Genomic DNA, 22986 nt, shown 5'->3' with positions numbered 1-22986 from the left:
GGTGGCTGGCCACCTGCAAAGCTGTCTTTCTTGCTTTAGCATGTATACTAAACTCTTCTGAAACCAGGGAGGCAGGGCATTGGGTGTAGATAGTCTGAGATGCTGTTCTCAGCTTCCACAGTTTCAGACTTACAGCTGTCTTGTTCACGGGGTGCATTAGGATGCCTTCATTTTCAACTGATAACATTCCTGATTTTGTCCCCGGAGTTAGACCCAGATGGATTTTGGAGACTTTTTTTTCCCTTGACAGTATGAAAAATGAATCTGAAAAAAAAAGTAATACCAATTAGTCAATAATCATTAAGGGCCAAGTGAGTTAATTATACTAAGTCCCTGGGACATGTGTGTTCAGCGAAGGCTTAGGAATTTTCTCTTTTCACTAGAGAGACCAGATGAGACGTCCAGATTGGAGAACTGTGATGAAGACAGTGCAGAAACATGGTGATAGACTTAAAGTCAGATGCCACGATGAAGAGGACGCTGAGAGGCAAACTCATAAAGGTAGGGACTCGAAGGAAGGCTGCAGAAATGGCTGAGTGTTAAGAGTGCTTGCTGCTCTTCCAAAGTTCAGCTCCCAGGACCCACGCAGGAGGCTCACAACAGACTGTAGTTCCTCTTCTAGGAGACCTGAGGTCCTCTTCAGGCCTCCGCAAGCATGCTTGTGCACCTACAGTCACAGACACACAAGTAAAAAAATAAAATAAAGAGCCAGAAAAGTCAAAATATGCCGAAATTTACTGATAGAATGATGAGGCTTTTTAATAAGGGAGACATTTAAGCAAACCAGTTAAGGACGTGGGGATCCTGGACTATCCTGGTATCCTGCTCCTATTAGAACAGACACACTTTGAGGTCACAACACAACATCAATTTAGAATGGAAATAATTTATTATACACAGAATTGAGCAGAAATACAGATGAGGAATTATGTTTTTGATTTATGCACATTTATTCAGACTGTTTTATTCCTCAGGAACTATGAGCACTGACAGTTATCAGAATACCTCTGAACCATGAGCATGTTTTAATGAACTTAGAGTGCACATAAAGCATTCAGAGTGACTGCCCTCAGAGGACGTCCAGAACATCCAGAATAGAGTCTAAGAGAACACTGGATGGGGCGGGAGGCACCACACCTTGTCTTGGAGTTAGGAATTGTACAGTGTCATGGGAACCTGTCTACTCACACGTGTGCCTTAGCAAAGTGACCCCAATGAGTTATAAAGGAGAACAAGGCGGGTAACGCTGGAAGAAAAGTCCTCAATGAGCTACAAAGAAGAACAAGGCGGGAAATGCTGGAAGAAAAGTTCTCAGAGCACTAAGGCAAGTAGGAGGACAGCTAGAAGAGAATGCTGTGAGGCCCCCAATATCATTGTTCTTGTCTCCTCTGGAGTCATTGAATCTCCCCAAGACTCTTTCCGATTTACTGCCATTGTCCTGGAGCAATGCTGGTTTTGTTCAGGCTGAGTGGGAGGAAACGCTTTCTATAATCTTCAGATCAGAGCTAAGCCTTTGAGTGGACTCACGTCCTGAAGCAAGTGACCTTTGACTAAGTGTTTCTTTGACTTTGCTGGGCCATAGAGATGGACTAATGGTGCTCCAGCAATGGCACCTCCTCCAATCTTATCCCACTCCCAGAGGAGGCCCCGGGAAAGACTCTAATCACGGAGAGGGATTTTTGCTGTAGAGAATGTCAAGTATATTCCACAGTGTCTACTTTTCTTCCCCTACCAGCACAAACCAATGAACTTAGCTTTCTGCCATGAGCACTTAGCCAGGTCCCTGGAGTTAAAATGGGTGTGGCTTTCTCTGAGTGTGTGAGAATGGAGTTCTCACAACCATTCTATGTCACGCTTGGGCTCATATTTCATCATAATTGAGGTTACACGTTCCCCACCGACTTGTGATTTCCCTGGTGTCTACAAATGCCTGCAGGTCCTAGCTGTGCCCCTGTGCCTTTATCTTGTCCTCAGGTATGGTGCTTGTGGTTTGCCTTGCAGCCATTCTTCTCTTGGTCACTCCGTTTTGCTGTTGTTATATTATTTTTACCGCACAGGAAGTTGACTTGTAAGCTCTTGACCTGTCAGAATTGGAAGGGAACAAGTGACAATGAAATCAAAGGAGAAACTGTATCCTGAAACACAACAGGAAGCTCAGCACACACTTGGAAGCTGAGTAGCACCTTTATAAATAATCGATAGATCAAAGGAGGGCTCTCAAGGGACTGAAGATATTGGACTAAAGAAAATGAAGGCAGGACATAGACATGGGTGTAATACTGTCAAAGCAGTGCGCAGAAGGTGGTCTCTCACTCTCAATGCTTAGACTAGAAAAGCAGGAATCTACTCATTACCTTAAGGATTGAAAACAAAGAATAATCTCACAACATGATTAAAAGGAAATACATGGTGGTCATAACAACATTAACAACTACAATTAAAAAAAGAAATATAATAGAGAAAATTGTGGAACCAAATCTGGTTTTTGTGAATGTGAGCACAACCCATCTTACCTTGAGTAGATCTGAGAAACTGATGAAGAAGCCACAAAGTGCCTGTGTGCTTCTGCCTCTGAACAGTCACCATCCTGGGATGCCAGCTGAGGATGACTTGGGCTCTCAGGAGGTAGTCACAAAAGAACTGAGATTTGGAGTATGCAGAGGTTTGGGTGAGCTTGTTTTAGAATCGCAGGGAACACTTAAATCAGATTTTACTTGACACAGACTTAGGATAACGGAAAGCCTTCTCTCCCTAGAGCTTGGGCTTGACTTTGACTGCAAGGTTTTAAGAATCACACTGCTGGCAGCTGGGGAGATGGCTCAGTGAGACAGAGCTCTTGCTATTCAGGCAAGTGGACCTGAGTTCACATCCCAGAGCCTACATGAAAGTCAGGCATGATTAGATGTCTGTAATCTCAGTCTTCGAGGGCAGAGGCAGACTGATCCAGACCAACTAGCCTAGTCCACTCAGTGGGTCAGTGAGAGAGACACTGTCTCAATAATAGAATATGGAGAACCATAGAGGAAAAATTCTCAGTGTTTTCCTCTGACAGCTGCATGCTCATACATGGGCACCAGCTCCTATGAATGTGCGCACCCACCCCACACATCCAATCACACTGCTGTCCACTGATAACAGTTTAGCCTGAGAAAGAGGAAAATGTTTAGTAAACTCGGGTCTTGATTAAGCAATAGGACGCTGTTGAATTAAAGCTGGAAATCACAAGATCTTTTCAGGGTCAAAGTTGAAGCAAGTTTCTCCCCTCCTCAAGGCTTGGCTTTTGATAAAGTCTGTGACAGGTGCTGGAGGTCAGTGATGGGCATTTCTGTAGTCGCTGTTGGACACGGACAGCACTCCTGACTTTACCCATAACCACTTGTGCTCTCCGTGGTCTGGTTCAGCAATAATGAAAGATAATGGTGACATGTTTACATTTCACTGAATTTAATTTGCTAGATTATTGGTCCCTTGGGAAATATTATAATAATTATTATTATCTTCAAGTAATCAAGTGCCAACGTCTCAGGATGGTTTATTTGGAGTCGTGAAACTGAGTGTTTATTTGGAAAAAAATCTGTTTGTAATACAATATGCAGTCACATTATACAGTTTGCTGGAGGGAAACACTGGCAAATTGATTTGCAAGTAAAATATTTTGTAGAATTAACATTGGTGCCTGCTTGTGACTTGAAATATTCTGAGATTTTAGAAAGCAATTTTTTTTATTTTGTTATATTTTGACCTTTTTGAAATGGGTCTTGCTGTATAATCCCAGCTGTCAGTGTATAGACCAGAACTTGCCACATTTCTCCTGCCTCTGCCTCTGAGAAACCACTCTTTCATGCTAAAGTTACTTAGGATATTGAAAATTTAATGATAAAGAAGAATTCTGATATCATAGTTTTAAATGTAGACACATTGATTAAAGGTAATTAATTAACAAGGTGACCCTAGGTCAACCATCTTTTCTGCTTCCTTGAGTCTTGTTTAGCATCCTTTACTGGTGGGAACTGGAGATGAATGGCTGTAACCCTAGCAACCAAGGACGCAGCGGTGTTCACCTGTGAGAGGAGTCTAGTTGTTTTCAGACCATCCCATGTCAGGCAAAGGAGGAAGGAAGGGGGAATCCTCTACTATATAGTGGTCATATGATGCTCATTTGTAATAAGAAAGTTAGCAGGCAGTTCACTGGTTTTCAGTACGGTCCGCCCCTGTTTGTATGTCACACTGCTCTGGGCTCTGAGTTTGCCTTTGTGTACACACAACACAGTTCTCAGTATCGCAGCTCGGTCACTGCCCCTTGGTTAAGTCCTAGTGACTCAACTCCCGCTCTGCAGCCAGTGTCAGTTCCCGGATAGGCAGTCACTGCCATGTTGTTTTCACTGACAGCGTTTGAAATCTTTGGGCATTTGTATATATTTAAGTTCTAGATAGAGTTCATGAAGTGTGTGAACATTTCCATCAAGCCTATAGACCAATTTATGTAGGTGACCACGCATTGAACATTGAGTTTTTGCTTAAAAAATTTGGTAGACATCTTATTTTATTTTGATCTTTAATATCTTCGAAAAACGTATTACACATCTCTGCCGAGATGGCCTTTTTATAGAACACTATTTCAGATTCATTGTAATTATGTAAATTACATTTTTATATTATTCCATGTGCTTATTTAGTGTAAGTGGTAGTGAGGGGTGTGTACAAGCCACTGTGGGAATGTGAAAGTCGGAGACCAGCTCAAGGAAGTCTGTCCTCTCTTTGCACAATGTGAGGCCAGAAAATCACAGCAGGTTTGATGACAAGTGCCTCTGTCTGATGAACCATCTTGCCAGCCTGGCCTCTAAATTACTTTTTATTGCTGTAGAATAGAAATGAATTATAACTTTAAATATGGGCTTATATCCAAAGACTTGTCAAATCTTATTAGTTGAAATAATGTATCTGAAGATTATCTCAGATTCCTTAATAGATGATCTCATTTTCTAAAACTAATGACAATTTGGCTTATTTCCTTTCAATTTTATCTCTACCTTTTTATCTGTGTATTTTTATTTCCTTATTTTGATCCTTACCCAAAAGGAAATGCTTGTAACATTTAATGCATTCTGCATTTTACAAACACGGGGTGGAGAAAGGATATAACCAACTGTCACGACACACAATAAAACCTTGTCCTGTTACAGAAAGAAAGCTTGGTGAGGTGTGTCGCGTCTGCCTGGATCTTGCATCTCAGACTAGGAGCTCATGCGGGATAATGTTTTCAGAAAACGTGGCAGGGAGGCTGCCCAGACGCTACCTCATCCCGAAGAGACACCAGTGCTCTGAACAGGCAGTGGATGTGGTGGCAGGAAACTCTGCATCTTGCTATTTTTCCTCAAGTCAGAGTTGGAGATTTTTTTTTTTTTTTTTTTTTTTTTTTTTTTGGTTTTTCGAGACAGGGTTTCTCTGTAGCTTTGGTGCCCGTCCCGGAACTAGCTCTTGTAGACCAGACTGGCCTCAAACTCCCAGAGATCCGCCTGCCTCTGCCTCCCGAGTGCTGGGATTAAAGGTGTGTGCCACCACCACCCAGCAGAGTTGGAGATTTTTCAACCGTGAGATATGCAAGGCAGTGATATGCATGAAGCCATTAAGGATACATCATCCCCCCACTCCCCCACCCCTCCACCCCCCCCCCCCCCCCGTGGACCAGCCAGACTGGGGGAGGATGGCTTCCAGCTGGAAATCTAGCCCCGGGGTTAGGTTTCAGGTTGTCCTGCTATGAGGTGTCCCTGGACATGATGGTTACTGGAGGCTTTTATCAGGGATGAGAAGTTCATTTCTGCTGAGCATAGTAACTTGTACTATACACTGAGCAGTCAAGGAGCCAGGGACTGTTCAACCCTTTCTGTTTAATACCCAGAACCCTGTGCTGGACAGCTCTCTTCACAGACTTAGACTGGTCCTTGTGGACTCCTCTCCTGTCATGTGATCTGAAGTCAAGTCTCACCTGCTTTGTGTAGACCCTAGAGAAGTCCCTGTTCTAAAAATGGAACTTAGTTGTGTTAGGGGCATCTTTGTTTCCCATCTTTCTCAAAAGATGCTTAAGGGGAGTTAAGAAATCCTTACCTTGGGTGCTGTGATAGCACTGTACACGTCCTGGCTCCTGGTTCACTAAGGAGACAGCCGATGGCTGTGACTAATTTGTGGGTACCTCTCCTCCCGGGATCCTCAATGCTTAGAAGTTTCACAATTTTTTTCTGTCTCTCTCTGTGTGTTCCTGCCTATGTAGCTTTACACAATTGCAGTATTACAGGTATGCATGAGCATGTTTGGAGGCCAGAGGACCACCTTAGCTGTCATTCCTCAGGAGACAGGGTTGCTCACTGATCTGAAGTTCTCCAAGTAGAAGAGCTTGTCAGGGAAACGGATCCGGGGAATCCTCCTCTCACTACCTCTCCTGAGTCGAAGTTGAAGCGTGCAGCACTATGTCTAACCTTTAATTGGGTTCCGGGGCATGAACTCGGGTCCTCAATGGCACAACAGGCAGTTTACTGACTGAGCATCTCCCCAGTCCTACATATAATTTCATTTGTACAACTGGCAACATTTCAATGACTCCGAGAAACTTGGGTTCATTATCCTTCTTTTTCTGAATATCAATTCTTAGCCTTCCTTCTCCTGGGACTCCAGTTAGAGAAATCTTAAAATCCACTTTTTGTGTGTGTGTGTGTGTTGTAACACCTGTTAACTTTCTCAACTATTTTTTTTTATCTATTCTACATGTTCAATGATTCTTCAGCTCTGTGTGCCAGCTCACTCTCTGATCTTCATGATGTGTGTTTTCTCTTCATGTTCCTTTGTCATCTTTTGGTTGCCATAGCCATATGCATGCACACATGTGTTTAAACTCACACCTTATCAGGATGTACATCTGTGTGTGCATATATTATTTGATCCTGCTGTAAAGTCTAGATAATGAAGGCAATGTGCATTTATTTCAGGATCCAGGAAAAGCTGAGCATCAGCATCACAGTTACCTCCTGTGATAACATAGGTTATTATGGAAACAAATAGTAGAGAGCGGAGGGCTAGGACTTTCTTGATAACAGAACTCCACCTGCAAATGTGGGGACCATGTTGGAGTTTGAACTTGGCAGTTTCCCTCCCAAAATGAAAGCCAGAGGAGTCAAGAGTCATCAGTGATGGAGAATCAAGGGGGGGATGGTGTATATGTGTGTGTGTGTGTGGGGGGGGGGTAGGTCTGAATGCCTGTCACATGTCTTCTTCAATTGTTCTGTTCTTCAATTTTTGAGACAGCCTCTTACTGTCTCAATTGTGGTTCTTTATTATTACACTGGTTGGCCACTAAAACCTGGGATCTTTGAGTCTCTTGTTCTCTGCATTGAGATCATTAGAGCATCCTGCCAAACCTGGTGTTTTCTATGGGTGCAGCTCTCAGAACTTGGGTCCTTGTATTTGCATGGTAAGGACTTCCTGCTATGAGTTCCCCTGTGAGGGGGAGAGATTGATGGTGAAGTTCCATGTATCTCCTCACAGCCTGCCTGTTCATTTCAAAAGCGCTACCACAGTGGGAGTTGACAGCCTCGATGAGACCAGAATTAACCTCTCTAGGAAGGGCAGAGGACACAGGACAACAGTGCCTCTAGGTGAATGCCTGGGATAGGCACAGGAAGGGCAGAGGACGCAGGATAACAGTGCCTCCAGGTAAAGGCCCGGGATAGGTATAGCTTTGCCTGTTCTGTTCTGTGTGAGAACACACCCTGGATCCAGTCCTGAGGAAAGAGCAGACTAACCAGCTTCTGCTAAGAGAAGGAGGGTGCAGAGCTCCCCACAGATGCTGAGGCAGCCACACAAGCTTGAAGGGCCTTCAGGAGTGATAACTTCTGCAATGGATGCCAACCCTGACCCCAGACAGGCTCCCACCTGGGACAGAACTGAAACCAGGAAGGACATGATGAATTTATGGTAAATCTGCAAGATTATAGGCAAGGAAAGGCACTTAATGAAGTAGGTGACCACACTGTGACTATGAAGGCAGATTTTCTGTCATTTATTTATTCATCTGTGCATGTGCACCCCACAACCCACATGTGGGGATCAGAGGACAAGGTTCAGGAGTGAGTTTTCTTCTTCCATCTTTGTGTAGATCCTAGGGAGTCAAACTCAAATTGTCAGGCTTGGTGGCAAGTACCATTGACCATTGAGCCTCTTTGCTGATCCTGGTTTTTCTATCTATCTATCTATCTATCTATCTATCTATCTATCTATCTATCTATCTATCTACTTTTTTGAGACAAAATTTCTCTGTAGTCTTAGAGCCTGTCCTTATTTATAGATTAGGCTGGCCTTGAACTCTTAGAGATCCACCTGCCTCTGCTTCCCTAGTGCTGCGATTAAAGGCGTGTGCCTCCACACGCCATCTGGCTTTCTATTATTAATACAAATACTGGAATATTTGGCAATAAAATTGCACACACTTTTTGTCTGGTTTTATATACATTTATATCATTAACAGGCTTTTAATTTCCAATCTAAGGTTGCCTTTGGGAGAATACAGGAAATATTTTCTGAAGTTCTGAGAGTGAAATAACACATCTCACTTAAAACATACTAAGACTAGACAGTTACTTTAACAAAAAAAAGTTTTTAAATGTGTATATTTTAAATATGTATTTGTTTTTCCTTAACATCTATATTTATTTTTTCTCATTTGTCAGTTGGGGGAAACAGCCTGTACCTGTAGGGCTTGTGGCTGGCCCTCAGTTCCCATTCCTTGCAGGTTTTCTGGGTCCCAATGCCAAGTGGAAGTTCCAGAGAACGCAGTATGCAGTGTGTAAACCCTACTGCTGTCTAACCTAGAGGACTGATAAACAAAGCCCCCCATCTTCCCCTCTCTTGTGTAGGCTTCCTCTGTTCCCCAGCGTTCTGGTGACCCCTGCATGGATGATACATGCTTCAAAGCCTCAAACCATCAGGAAACGCCACAGAGAGATGTCATCCTGTATCCACGGCCCTGTTTCACCCTTTCCCGCTGTACCCTAGCCTTGCCTTATTACCAGAGCATAGAGCTCTGCTCTTTCCCTATGCTTTTCTTTTCTTATTTTTTTCTTTCCTGGGGGCTTTAACTGAAGAACAGGAGAAGCCAGCTAACACGGGTCTAACATTTCCCTTCTGTCCATTCGAATTGAAGCCCCCTGCCACTTATCTGTAGAGAAAAGCAAGAGAATTTGTGGGATTGCTCCAAAGAGAGGACCGGATGAATAGACTGTTAAAAAGGAAATAGATGAAACTTGTGTGTCTGGAGAGAACAAATTCTGGGCACTTCCACAGATGGGTTGTGTGCCGAGGAAGTCCCAGCGGCCACCACAGAGATTCAGATTCTAATGTGAACAGAGCTTTTGATTTCATGGTTTCACATAAGATGACCCAAACATAATCACTGAAGCTGATTAAGTTGTTTGCCCTGGGTCAGCAACCCTTTGCTGGCTGCAGGGACTTTTCCATGGGGTCCAGAGGATGAGTGCTCCTGCTTGTGTTGCTAGCCTTCCTCCAGAGACTTCCAGAGAAGTCACCAACAAATCTCCTGTTTTAATCACTGTGTCATATTAAGGGCCACTCAAAACCTACTTTTTAAAGAATTAGCTTAATTTTGCAGAAAGAAGTAGCAACATCATAAGGGACACTTGTTGTAATAAGAGCGGCAGGGCTGTGTCCCTGGCACCCGGCCGCCCGCATGGCTTAGCTTATGTCCCGAAATAATTACACGGAAACTGTATTCTTTTAATCACTGCCTGGCCCCTTAGTTCCAGTCTCTTATTGGCTAGCTCTTACATATTGATCTAACCCATTTCTGATATTCTGTGTAGTACCACGAGCTGGCTTATCAGGAAAGATCTTAACCTGCGTCTGTCTGGAGTGGGAGAATCATGGCGACTCCTGACTCAGCTTCTTTCTCCCAGCATTCTCTCTGTTTACTCCACCCACCTAAGGGCTGGCCTATAAATGGACCTAGACAGTTTCTTTATTATTTAACCAATGACCTTCCTCCATCAGACACTCTCTGCTGGATGGCTGACAAGGAAGCACATGGGGCTCACCTAGGTGTGATTGGCAGGAGAGGAGTCAGGGAAAGACCAGCTCTCTGACAGGTTGGTCCCCAGCTGAAGATTCAACACCAGACAGCAAGAGTAAGAGACTTAAAGAGACAAGAAAAATGTGTTTTGTAAGATCTTTTTTTTTGAGGCATTTCTATCAATTTTTAAAGAAATATTGGGAGTTCACATGCTGAAATTAACTTTTTACTTCCTAAAAAATAAAATTTAATCTAAATTCGAGAATTTATCACTTTAAAAAGAAGTACTGTGGTGGAATTGAAAATAGGAAACCGAAATACTAAGAGAAGAGACTTTTTTTTAAAAAAGAAAGATCTTGAACATATATATTCTAGAATTAGAAATATACTTCTTAGATATTAATAGACTTTAATCCCCTTCCTTGTTGCTGTTTGAAAATGTTGGTATATCTATTAAAATTCTCAATGGATACAAATTTCATGTTATGTTCAGTTATAGTTTTACATTGTGGGCCTGTTGTCATTTTTTTCTTTTAATGTTTATATTGATGTGATCTCAATTCAACTCTTATGCCAGATTCATGCCCAGGCATGTGTTTGTGTATGTGAGTGTGTGTGTGCCTGTATGAGTGTACACATATGTAGTTCTAAACAGCCCTCTCATGTATAGAGATCTGGATAACTTCTTCCCTGTGGATACATAGGGTAAGTCCCATGGGCTCTCCTGCCATCCTTTCTCATCCATACCTAGTTCTCTCTTCATTCTCTATCTCCTGACAACCACTACTCCATTTTATTTCTCTATACCAGTGTTGATTAATAATAATTGCTATGAGTGGAATAATATATTATGCAAGTGTGCCACAGGCCTCCGTGTCCCTGGGACTGCCACACAATACAGTGGCCAGGTCATGCTTTACAGACGTGTCCCTGAGACAGCCACACAGTGCAGTCAGTCACCAGGTCATGGGCTAACAGACGTGTCCCTGAGACAGCCACACAATTCAGTAGCCAGGTCATAGGCTAACAGACGTGTCCCTGAGACAGCCGCACAGAGCAGTCACCAGGTCATGGGCTAACAGATGTGTCCCTGAGACAGCCGCACAGTGCAGTCACCAGGTCATGGGCTAACAGATGTGTCCCTGAGTCAGCCGCACAGTGCAGTCACCAGGTCATGGGCTAACAGTCGTGTCCCTGAGACAGCCGCACAGAACAGTCACCAGGTCATGGGCTAACAGTCTTGTCCCTGAGACAGACGCACAGAGCAGTCACCAGGTCATGGGCTAACAGTCATGTCCCTGAGACAGCCGCACAGAGCAGTCACCAGGTCATGGGCTAACAGTTGTGTCCCTGAGACAGCCGCACAGAGCAGTCACCAGGTCATGGGCTAACAGTCGTGTCCCTGAGACAGCCGCACAGTGCAGTCACCAGGTCATGGGCTAACAGATGTTTGTGTCCCTGAACCAGCTGCACAGTGCAGTAGCCAGATCATGCACTACTGGAGTGCTCATCTTGAAGCAGTGCCTACTTGCTTTAATGACTTTCTCTGGAACTCCACATTCCCGCCAGTGCTGATGGAGATTTTAGCCTCCTTGCCAGGAGCTTGAGTTTGCATTGCCTCTTATTTTTAGTCGTGGTGGTAAGTGTGTAGCGATACCTCATCTTGGTTTAATTTGCATTTCCCCAATGGCTAATGATAAGCAACATTTTTCTATTTACCTCCTGTATTTTTTTGTCGAAATGTCTTTTGCCCATGGTTTAATTGGAGTGTTTATTTTTTGTTTATTTGTTTATAGCTGTTGAGACTTGAGAGTTCTTTATATTCAAGAGACTAATTATTTCTAAAAGTACAATTAGATTTTTTTTTATCAGTCTATAGCAGGTCTTGTAATGTTCCTAATGATTTTGCAGACCAAAGTTTAGATTTCAATCACATTCAATTTAGGAAAACCTACTCTGAAAACTTGGACATTTGATGTCCTCTTAGCCAAGGTGCTGGAACTTTATCATACTTTTTACCACAATTCTGGAAATGTTTTATTTTATATCTAAACCCTGTGGTTCATTTTGAATCCATTTGGTAAATTTTGTACAGGTGTAAAGTTTGGGCTGAAGTGAATTAATCTTTATAGGTGTCTAATTGTTCCGTACCCATTGCAGGAGTCCTGAAGTTGAGTAGACTCAATCCTCCCACTCTGATTTTCTTTGGAAAATGGGCCATTAGGTTGTCTATATCTATACAAACTTTGGAAGATTGATAAAAGTTTTATTAAGCATTTAAGTCACCTTGAATAGAACTGCTATCTTTACTGTGTGGTCTTCCAAACTGTAGACATAGTATCTTTATTTGTGCATTCTCCTTTCTCCATAATCACAGCAGATAGATGCTATGTATACATATTTTAAAGTTTATATCTAAGGAATACACTTCTATTTGCAGAAAATGCTACTGCATTTTAAATGTTTCTCTTGACCAGTATGCATTTTAGTATATAGAAATGTGATTGAATTCCATGAACTGAGTTTGTATCTTGGGTTGATTAATTATGGTAATTTCTTTTCTTTTCTTTTTTTTTTTTGGTTTTTTCGAGACAGGGTTTCTCTGTGGTTTTGGAGCCTGTCCTGGAACTAGCTCTTGTAGACCACCAGGCTGGTCTCGAACTCAAAGAGATCCGCCTGCCTCTGCCTCCTGAGTGCTGGGATTAAAGGCGTGCGCCACCACCGCCCGGCCAATTATGGTAATTTCTAATTTCTAATAATTAACATATTTCTTTGAGTTGTTCATGCAGAAGTGGTCAGCTGAAGGACAGTTGCATTTCTCTCTGTTGCTTTTCTTCTTTCTGCTTTGAATTCTCATCCTTGCTGCACCACCCCTCCTGCTGTTGCGTGAAGGCTGCAAGCACAGACACTGTGCCCCCACCACAGCTTTGAGAGACAGTGAGCTAAGGGTTTTGTAAAGTTAGTGGAGTTTTTTTTTTTTCCCATCCTTAGTCTTCTGTGAACTACTGTGGATCATCTATTCCTGTTTATAAAATTCATGGATTGATGTTCAATTTTAAGATGCTTTTCCTCATCCATGGAATCCTATAGTGTTGACAGAGGTTCTGTCCTGCCAGGTTCTATAACTGTTCAGTCCCAAAGAAACACACAGAGGCCTACATTAATTGTAAACTGGTTGGCCTATTAGCTCAGGCTTCTTATTAAGTAATTCTTACATCTTAAATTAACCCATAATTGTTGTCTGTGTTAGTCATGTGGCTTGGTACCTTTTATCAGTGAAGCATTCTCATCTTGCTTCCTCTGGGTATGGATGACAACTGCAGACAGCCTTTCCTCTTCCCAGCATTCTCCTGTTCTGGTCACCCCGCCTATACTTCCTGCCTGGCTACTGCCCTGTCAGTGTTTTATTGAACTAATACAGATGACAAATCTTTACAGGGTACAAGACCATTGTCCCATAGCAGTATGGACTTTCTGTCATACAGTTTGTGTGGGAAACTATATGTACTTTATGATATTTGAATATTAAATCTACCTTTCATGTTGGGAAAAAATCTCACTTGGTCATAGCAACTAATTATACTCACATCTTGCTGATTTTGATTTTAGAATCTGTATACTTCACATCCCCTCCTTTGGTAATTACTGTGGTAAGGCCATGTTTTCAGACAGTTAAAGAAGTGTGTGATTTATAGTTTAAATCTGTTATACACTAAAACTAGTGTATTTGTCATGAGAAAGGAGAGGTTCCCAGCCAGAAGGTTTTGCTAGTCCATGGACCCTGTCCCTTTGCAATGACATCTCTTGTCCATTGACTCTATCCCTTTGCAATGACATCTCTCTCTACCATTAGGCACCAATCTGTCACTTCACCATGACTGACTAGACTCACAGTTCTGGTCTCACAGAATGAACTGGGAAGTTCCAAGCTGAAACTTTTGCTTTAATTTGGTTCATGAACTAATTTACTGATTCAAAATTTTATTGATTTGTTGGGTAGAGAATAAGGAAAATACTACTTTGTTTTCTGTCTTGACTGCAAAACTTAATTAGCAGCAGGCCCACCCTTCTCTATTATTTCTTTAGTCACGTAAGCAAAAAGCCGTTTGAGCACACCGTGAGTCAAGAACTGCTGTATGGTGAGGCCGGAATGATGGCAGTCACCAAGGCTTGGTTGGTCTCCTAGAGCTTGGCTTGCAGAATGCTCCTGCTGTGGGTGTGGGTCCATGGTGGACCTTTATGGCATGTACGCAGTATTTCTTATAAGTCAGAATTTTAGTAGACAGCAGCATTTAGTCATTTGGGAGTTTGGCAGGGAACAAAATCACATGTAGTTTAGAGTTAACTTTCAGGGGAAAGATGATTTTCTTTTTTGTTGTTTTGTTTTATGTTTTGTGGTTTTGTTTTTTTCCAGTTAGCTCTCTAAAGGAAAAGGACACTGAGATATTAAAAGAGAATTGAAAGAGGGGATGCTAGCCAGAGGACAACATGGCGGAAGGGTGGAGAGTGTCTGAGTGTCAGGAAACACCGAGGAGGCAATAAGGTTATTATGAAAATGTTCCCCATAGGTTCATTGGTTTGCATGCGTAATCTCTAGTTCGTGACTGTTTGGAAGGATTAGGAGGTGTGTCACTGGGAATGGGTTTTGAGGCTCCAAAAGCCCACACTAGGCCCAGTGCCATTCCCCAAGTCTGCCTGTAGATCAGGATGTAGCTCTCAGCTACTTCTCCAGCACCATGTCTGCCCTGTGTACCACCATGTTGTATGTCATAACAATAATGTCATAACCCTCTGAAACTGTAGGCCAACCTCCAATTAAATGCTTTCTTTTATAATGATTGCCTTGGTCATGGTGTCTCTTCACAGGGATAGAACAGTGCCCAAGATGAGCTGTGTCTAGAGTCAAGGAAACTAACCAGTAAAGGGACTTAATACCCAATGTGGAAAGACTTGGTGAGATTTTCTTTAGAGGCTAGGCAGAGTTAAAGCAGGGGACTGGTCTGAGGAGACTTGGGTGGGAATGATCACTGCCTAACAATGGGGAAGGTTGACTGGAGATGGCCTCAGGGACACAGTGAGGACAATAAGATCTGTAAGAGTGTTAGGAGGTGGTGCCACCTGAATGAGATGGGGAGAAAAATAAGTATGTGAGGATGAAGATTCATGGTGAATGATCTATGGACAATATATTAGGGAGGAGATAGAATGATGTTTAGGTGCCACTGTTTAGGCTTGAGCAAGTGAGCAATGAGCAAAGGCATTGCCAGACTCTGACAATCCAAAGGAAAATAGATTCTAAAGGAAGAAGTTAGTCCTTTGAATACTGAATGCTTAATTCTGTGATCCCAGCAAGAAAATACCTGAAACAGTCATGCAAATGTGCACATAGACACATACACACAATGACAATATTTAAAACAATAGGATTAGAGTATGTTAAGATTATAAGGAAGGCTCGTGAGATGGCTCAGTGAGGAAGGGTAGTTCTGCAAAGTCTGAAGACTTGAGTTCAATTCCCAGGGCCTACATAATAGGAGGAGAGTACCAGCTCCCAAAAATTGTCCTTTGACCTCCAGATGTGGCATGTATATCACCCCCAATAAATAACTAAGTGCAACAGAAAGAGATTATAAAGAAAGAAAAATTGTGGGTTGAGAAGGAATTAAGAACACAGCTCTTGGAAAATAATGGCTCTCAGGGACATGAGAACTATGGTTAGCATACATTTTCTTTATGCATAGAGAGATGGGCATCTCCCTCTCTTCCCTCATCATCAAGTCTCTGCATGACATAGGCTAGTGACCTGTTGGAAAGTTCCAGTCTAAAGAATGACCTATAACGTCTACGATCAAAAATCTGGGATGTCTGCCCTATCTCTGAGTTCAACCCCAAGAACTAACAAACAATCAACAAACATAGTACTGACTATCCTGAAAACCAAATGACTCATCGTACTTTGATATTTTTTAGTGCTGGACATGGAACACGTGATCTGTGCATGCCATGTGAGAGCTCCCCCACCAGCCATGTCCCTGGCTCTATCACATTCTACGTGGATTCTGTTAAGTGTTCAAATCCTTTTCTAAGACATCAAATAAGGCCCAGCCATTGTAGCATTTTCAATTTTTTTTCATTTTTTCTTACTTAAGACTTCAGTGTCCTTACACAGGAAGACCTGTGTAACTTCCTTCCTTAGCAACTGGCAGGCTCCCTATTCTGAGGCATCCTTCCTCTGCCAGCGGGCTTTTGCTGTATCCTCTATGGATTCAGGTACGCCCTGCTCTCTTTTCTGTGAAGTTTCTAGTCTTTAAGGGCCACCCCAACCCTCTGTTGTCATATCTGCTTCCTCAGTATGGCTCCAACCTTAGCAACTTGGCTGCTGTTTTTGTTGTCGTCTGAAGTACAGCCGCCTGTATTTCATATCCCTGCCTAGGTAGGCAGTGACCTGGGGGGCATTGCAGGCTTGCAGCTCACATACTTCCTGGGGGCTGCTGAATTTGTGTCTGCTGCAAAAACCCTCCATCAAGTGACTTCCTTAGTGGCGGTAATGGCAATGCTAATCGACCTTCAGTAAATTATCCTTTATTTTGTTGCTCAGGGCCACCCCCATCCCCCAGAAGCAGTTCTCAAGGCTATGCAGGTGGAGTTTTTACCACCACGTTTTCTATGTCAGAAGCAGAAAATTGTAAGCCTGGCATAAGTTCACAGAGCTTCCTTCTGTGGGAAGGAATTTTGCTTTGTTCCAGTCTCTACCTACTGGAGCAACATCTTATCAGAGTCCCACCATCTAGGAAGCTGGCCAGAACATGTAAGGCCCTCTTCATCAGGGGATATGGGGCTGGCTGCCCTGTGATGTTCACCAGCCATTGAGAAGGTGCCACAGGCTGCTAGCTTTCCTCACCTTTATTTTTAGTTTTTTTTTTCTTTCCAAAACAGACTCTGCTAGAATAACAGGACTCTTAAAAGGTTGTGAACACAAGTTATGAGGACTATCTCATTTAGGCCCCAGTGGGCAGGTGCCCAATTGCATCGTGGCTGCTGGCTAATAGACTGAGCTAATCAAGAGAACTCGGAAGGTGGGAGAAACTCATTAGCTGGCTGTGTTCATTTCTGAATGTTGAGCCCCGGGGTGTTTGCTATTTTTGAGCATTCTTGAGTGAGTAAATGCAGAGTAGATGAGGACATCTTCCTCTGAGGAACTTAGAAGGGCCTGGAAACAACACTGGCTTTGGGAGAACTATGCAGAGTCTGTGAAGATTGACCTTCCTCATGTCAGTTCCTCCAAGACGCAAAAGATAAGGTGATCCCATACACAGGAGACTCCAGTGGGCTGCCACCAAGGACAAACTATCAGAAGGGTAAACCCAGGACAATTTAGAGTCAGGCTGGGTTGATATCTGTGGAGGTTGACACACAAAGGCACAAGACTTGGGAGAGCTTGAGGTGGCGGGCGTTATGTTCTCAACTGTACCTCAACTCAGTCTCCCATAAGTTCCTCAACATAGGTGGCACATTTGGAGGTGTCTGTGTTTGGCAGAAGTGTTTTGGTCCATGGCTTCTGAAAGCATCATCACTGGGCACAGCTCAGGATGGTCTAAAGTATAGTTGCTATGGCAGTAAGGTGTTTGTAGTCAGGGACTCCACAGTTGACTCTCTTGAGGGAGCATCCATCTGAGTAGTGTGTGAGGGTGGTAACATGAGCCTCCTCATCTGTGCTTGTTATCCCCACATTCTGAGCTACCAATTTCACAGGTCCTGGTGTCTGTATCTACTTGCTGTGGTGATGGCCATAGCAAAAATCTAACAAACTCATGCAAGAATTCCCACACAGCCACTGACATCAAATCAGAAGTCCACTGTGACCAGAGCCATGAACCCTATAGTGGAGGATACTCTTGCAGCCTCAGCTTCCAGGGTTCCAGGTGCTCCCCAGTCTGGTAGCATCATTCTAGATTCTTTTCTGTCTTTACATATGTGTAGGGCAACCCATTTTTTTTTAAAACCAACTAAATCAGATTAAGACTCACCCCCATGACTTCATCTTAACTCGTTGACATCCAGAAAGACTTTATCCCAGTTATTTAGGTATAAGGGTGTAAACATGTTTGTGTTTGTATGTACACCTATGTTAGTGAAGATGCATGTGCCTGTGTGCACACACATGACAAGTAGAACATGTCAGGTATCTTCCTCTGTTACTCTCTTCCTTCTTGCTTTGAGATAAGGTTTCTCCGTGAACTGGATGCTTACATTTCACTTAAGCAAGTGGGTATATCCCTCCCCCAGTGCTGGGGTTAGAAGCATGGGAAGCTCTGCCTGAATTTGTATATGTGTGCTGACAATTTGAACTCAGGACCTCATGCTTGCACAGGAAGCATTCTTACGTACTGAACCATCCACTGTGCCTCATTAACATGTTTTAAGGGGACACAGGTCTACTAAAATGTGGCATCTTTGGTGGAATGCTGAAGCTTCCCTTTTCAGTGTTTCATCCCATGGCAGCTGCATCTTCTCACCTTAGGGTTTCTGGTGACTTCTTTTATTATATTTATTTACATTCTGTTGGCCTCTATTCACAATTTCTTTTAGCTGGACAAGAGAAAGACAAGACAGTCAAGGGGACACTGTGGTCCTTTGCATATTTGTCCCTGTTATACTTGTAGGAAAGCAAGATTGACTCCCCAATCAAAGCTGTGATCTCACTTTTCTTTGATGGCCCCTGGGCAAAAAGTTTGCAGTGGTCAGGAGGACCCACCTAGAGCTTATTGGTAGAGCTATCCCTGTGTCCCCTGACAAAGGGAGCTGGAGACTCTTGTGTAGATCCAGAGTCACAAAGGATGGGAAATCTGCTTCCTGTAGTGAGCTTACTCCTCCTCTCCACTTTGCTCTCTGGTGCTTGCATTCTCCCTCCTGGGAATATGTGCCCACTAAGAGATCTTTGTTTGGCCTTTGGTGTGTAAAATGTTGGGAACTCGTAAAAATCCACAATACGCAGAAGTTAGTGGGGAACATGTCTGTGGAGAAAAAAAAATGAGGAAGGAAGAAAGAATAGAACCTGCACCTGCAAGGAACATAACAGCACAGACAAAAGGAACACTTGGGATACCTTCAAACCACTGCACTGTCATGAGGAAATTTTGGCCAGGCCAATGAGATAATGATGCCTGGGCAGAGGTAACCCAGTGCTCCTTGGGGTTGACTGTCTTCGTCAATAGAATCCAATGGAATCACTCATGTCAACCCTAACAGCACTCTAGGGTATAGCTGGGAAGCAATGGGACCCAAAATAATCACACAGAAACTGTACTAATTAAGACACTACTTAACCTATTAGCTTAAGTGTATTTCTATCTAGCTCTTACATCTTAAATTATTCCAGTACTATTATTTTATTTTTTTTTTTACCACTTTTACCAAGAGGCTCGTGGTTTATTGGTACTGGTGTTCACGCATCTTTCTCCTCCAGTGGCTACATGGTATCTCTTTGACTCAACCTACTCTCTCCTCCTCTATCTGCTTGGAATTCCTGCCTTGCCCTATTCTGCACTGTAATAGGCCCAAAGCATTTTCTTTATTAACCAATGGTATTCACAGTATACAGAGGGGGAATCCCATATCACCTCTTCTTTTCTTTCTAAATAAAAATGAAGGTTTTAACTTTAACATAGCAGGATTACATAGAACAAAACAGTTATCAAGCAAGAATTATAGTTTATATTCTATTTTTTATAGTTTATATTCAACCTTTATAGTTACTTTATCTTTTGTCATAACTAAGGAAAACTATAATAATAACTATTTTTAACTCCATTAAAGACTCAAGAAGGATATAATATTACCAAGTAAACAGGAAATGCATTGTAAGCAACTTTCAAAACTCTAGAATTGACAGAGAATTCTCGCTGCCTGGACAGTCATCCAAAGTTCTTCTGTAACACTGGATCACCTGTCTTCTGCTTACAGGCCCATAGCATCTGGCAGACTTTTCATGAAGCAGGAAATTTCAAAGACTGTTTTTCCCACTGTTTTCTCGTCAGCATTGTGCCCACTAGCTATGCACAGGCCCCCTTGGCGGCTCGCAACTGCCAACAAGCTTTGAGTTTCTTGATATTCTGGCCACCAAAAAAACCTCTCTCTGTGTATGGCTTTAATTTCTCTTAGTAATTACTCTTAATTTTTTGATGCTTAATCAAAAAAGCATATGTGTCAGTATTTAAGCAGGCACCCACATGTGAATCTAGTGGGGCTATTGATGCTGCGGCTGGTTGTATCTCTCTGCCATGCAGCCGCAACTGCCATACCTGCTGGCCAATAAAGATTATTACAATACAACAATTTACTGAAATCTCCTAACAGAGGTAAGTATAAATAAATTAATAAATTCGAAAGTTACACGATGGTAGACAATATCACCATCTATGAATTTAATAACCATTTTGCTTGCACTATGGATGGTATTCTGCAGGGTTTATGCGATTTTTCTTATGCATCCATATATTTGATTTTGGGAATTAGCTTTGTTTTTCATATTATATCCTTAAAAAGATGGTTTGATAGCTGAGCCAAGAATGAGGCCTGTTTAGAAATGATACAGTCTTTACAGACTAATAATGAACAGCTAGATGGCAGGATTAATGCCATTGAAAATCAAAAGTTAGCCTTCCCTGTGCCTCAGCCTTCCTGTCGCAGTGACACACACATTCCCGCTGCAGGGCTATGCCATTCTGAAGCCAATCTCATTATTCTTTGGAGAGTCGATTGTGCTGTAGGTTGGCAGGAAGAAGTGCCCAGGCTGTGGTCCTGACTGCCACGGCTATTGTTGAGAGAATCCCAGAGAAGCCTGTGAGCAATCTCTGTTGAGGAAACACTGGTGTGCCCGAGTTGACTAATTAGAGTAAGACAGAGGGGAGAAATGGGACCATCACACTCAGGGTCTTGCTTGTCAAGAGAAGAGATGCTGAAGGGCACAAAGTAAGAAACCCATGAAGGTTCTAGAGATTTAAGAAAAAAATCAGTGTGCCTGAGGAGCAAGGGACTGAATCCCACTTGGCAGTTGGTTTGGATATTATTGTAATCCACATAGGTTTGACTGGGGAAATTGGATCAGTAGTATTAGTGATTATAACAGCAAGAGACAATCAGTTGTCTAAGGTCTTTCAAAGGAAAATGCGACAGAATTCAATAATTGGGTACTAAGCATGTGATTGATGAGTTAAAAATAACTTAAAAGAATTTGCATATAGGAGAATGGTGAAGATCAGTCGCATCAACAGAGAAAGCCCACAGATTGGTTTTATGACAAGAAAAATGAGGGGAGGGTTGTGATTTATGGGCTCATTTTCAGGAAAAGTATGAGTAGGTCTCGGGCAGGCTCATTCTGGACACTGCACTATTCTGAACCCTCAGCTCACCTTGGGGCCTCCTTCTTAGCCAGTTAGAGTCACAAGATGGCTCTCAGCATCACATGTCCGCTATGCTGAATGCCAACAGTGACAGCAGCAACAAACAGGGTCTTTACCAAAGAGTCCCAGTGCAGGCTTGGAACTTACCTTCTCTAGAGTAGTGTAGACCCCATGGTACATGTGTACTCAGGGAGCTTTACCTCTCATTGGCCACATTTGGATCATGTGGATGTCCCTGGACATTGGAACCTCCTGCCAGTCCTCATGGACTGAGGTAAAGGGTGTGCTATTGTCCTGCAGGAAATCAGCAAAATCAGAAGATTGCAAGGTACCAATTAGACAACTAGACACAGAATAACATGCACAACAGGGGTGGAAAAACAGCCACCGCTTATTGGGCAAAGATGTTTCTAGAATCAAATGAACTTATGATGTCTCCTGTGTGCAGCTAACAAATACTTCTTGTGTAGGAGTATTTTGAAACGGATTTTCTGTTGCAGAATTTCAGCTAGAGCTCTAGACCTGAAAGCTAATGTAGTCCACACCCCCAGCCATCAAAAAGTGGGGTGCTGATGAAAGTGGACTTTAAGGGGAACACATACCATTTTTTCTCTATCTCAGACAACCTGTCCAAGGGACAGTGAGATATGTGGAAAAGTCCCATGATGCCATGCAAGAGATCTGATAACATTTCTCTTTATTTTCTCCCATGGGGTATGGAATATAGACTTGTCCAAGCTGCCTGTGAGCTGGAAGGGAAAAAGAGTGCCATGAAACTCTAAGCATGACATGTGGTGTCCAGGAAAGAGAAGGCACCATCATAGCAAGTTTGGGAGCTTTCTCAGTCTTAGGTATTTAGACTCATTTGAGGGCCACAAGAAGTAAGAACCGTGGAAGGACCTGTGTGCTTCCTTCCCATAGAGGTCCCAAGGGTCAGAGAGATTTGTATATGTGCTCCTGGGTGTCACCCTAAGAATTCTTCTGCAATAGGAGACAGTGTGTTTGTTTCCCTGCCTCCCTGATCCAAATAACCACAAAGAAACCGAATTAATTACAAGACTGTTTGGTTCATGGCTTAGGTGTATTCCTAGCTAGCTCTTACATCGTATATTAACCCATTTCTATAATTTTACATTTTACTGCAAGGCTCGTGGTTTACCAGTAAGTTTCTGGCTTCCTTTTCCTGTGGCAGCTACATGGCGTCTCCTTTGCTCCACCTACTCTCTCTCTGTTCAGATTGCCCGCCTGAATTTTAAAATTCCCACAGAATTTTATTCTTCTAAACCATTGGCCAAAACAGCTTTATTCATTAACCAATAAAAGCAATACATCTACAGAAAGACTTCCCACATCATTCTTGGATGAAAGACACAGCTGGGTCAGAATGTGGCATAGGAGGGCAGGGCAACAGCCTGTGAAGATTCATGAGGGAGTGGAGGGGGACGAGACAGGATGTCTTCTGGCAAAGTACCCATTGAAGAAAGTGGTTGATGGGAGACCTCTGGAGAGATG

This window comes from Chionomys nivalis, chromosome 2 (genome assembly GCF_950005125.1).
Source record: "Chionomys nivalis chromosome 2, mChiNiv1.1, whole genome shotgun sequence".
NCBI classification, from domain to species: domain Eukaryota; kingdom Metazoa; phylum Chordata; class Mammalia; order Rodentia; family Cricetidae; genus Chionomys; species Chionomys nivalis.
Note: the sequence above shows the minus strand (reverse complement) of the source record.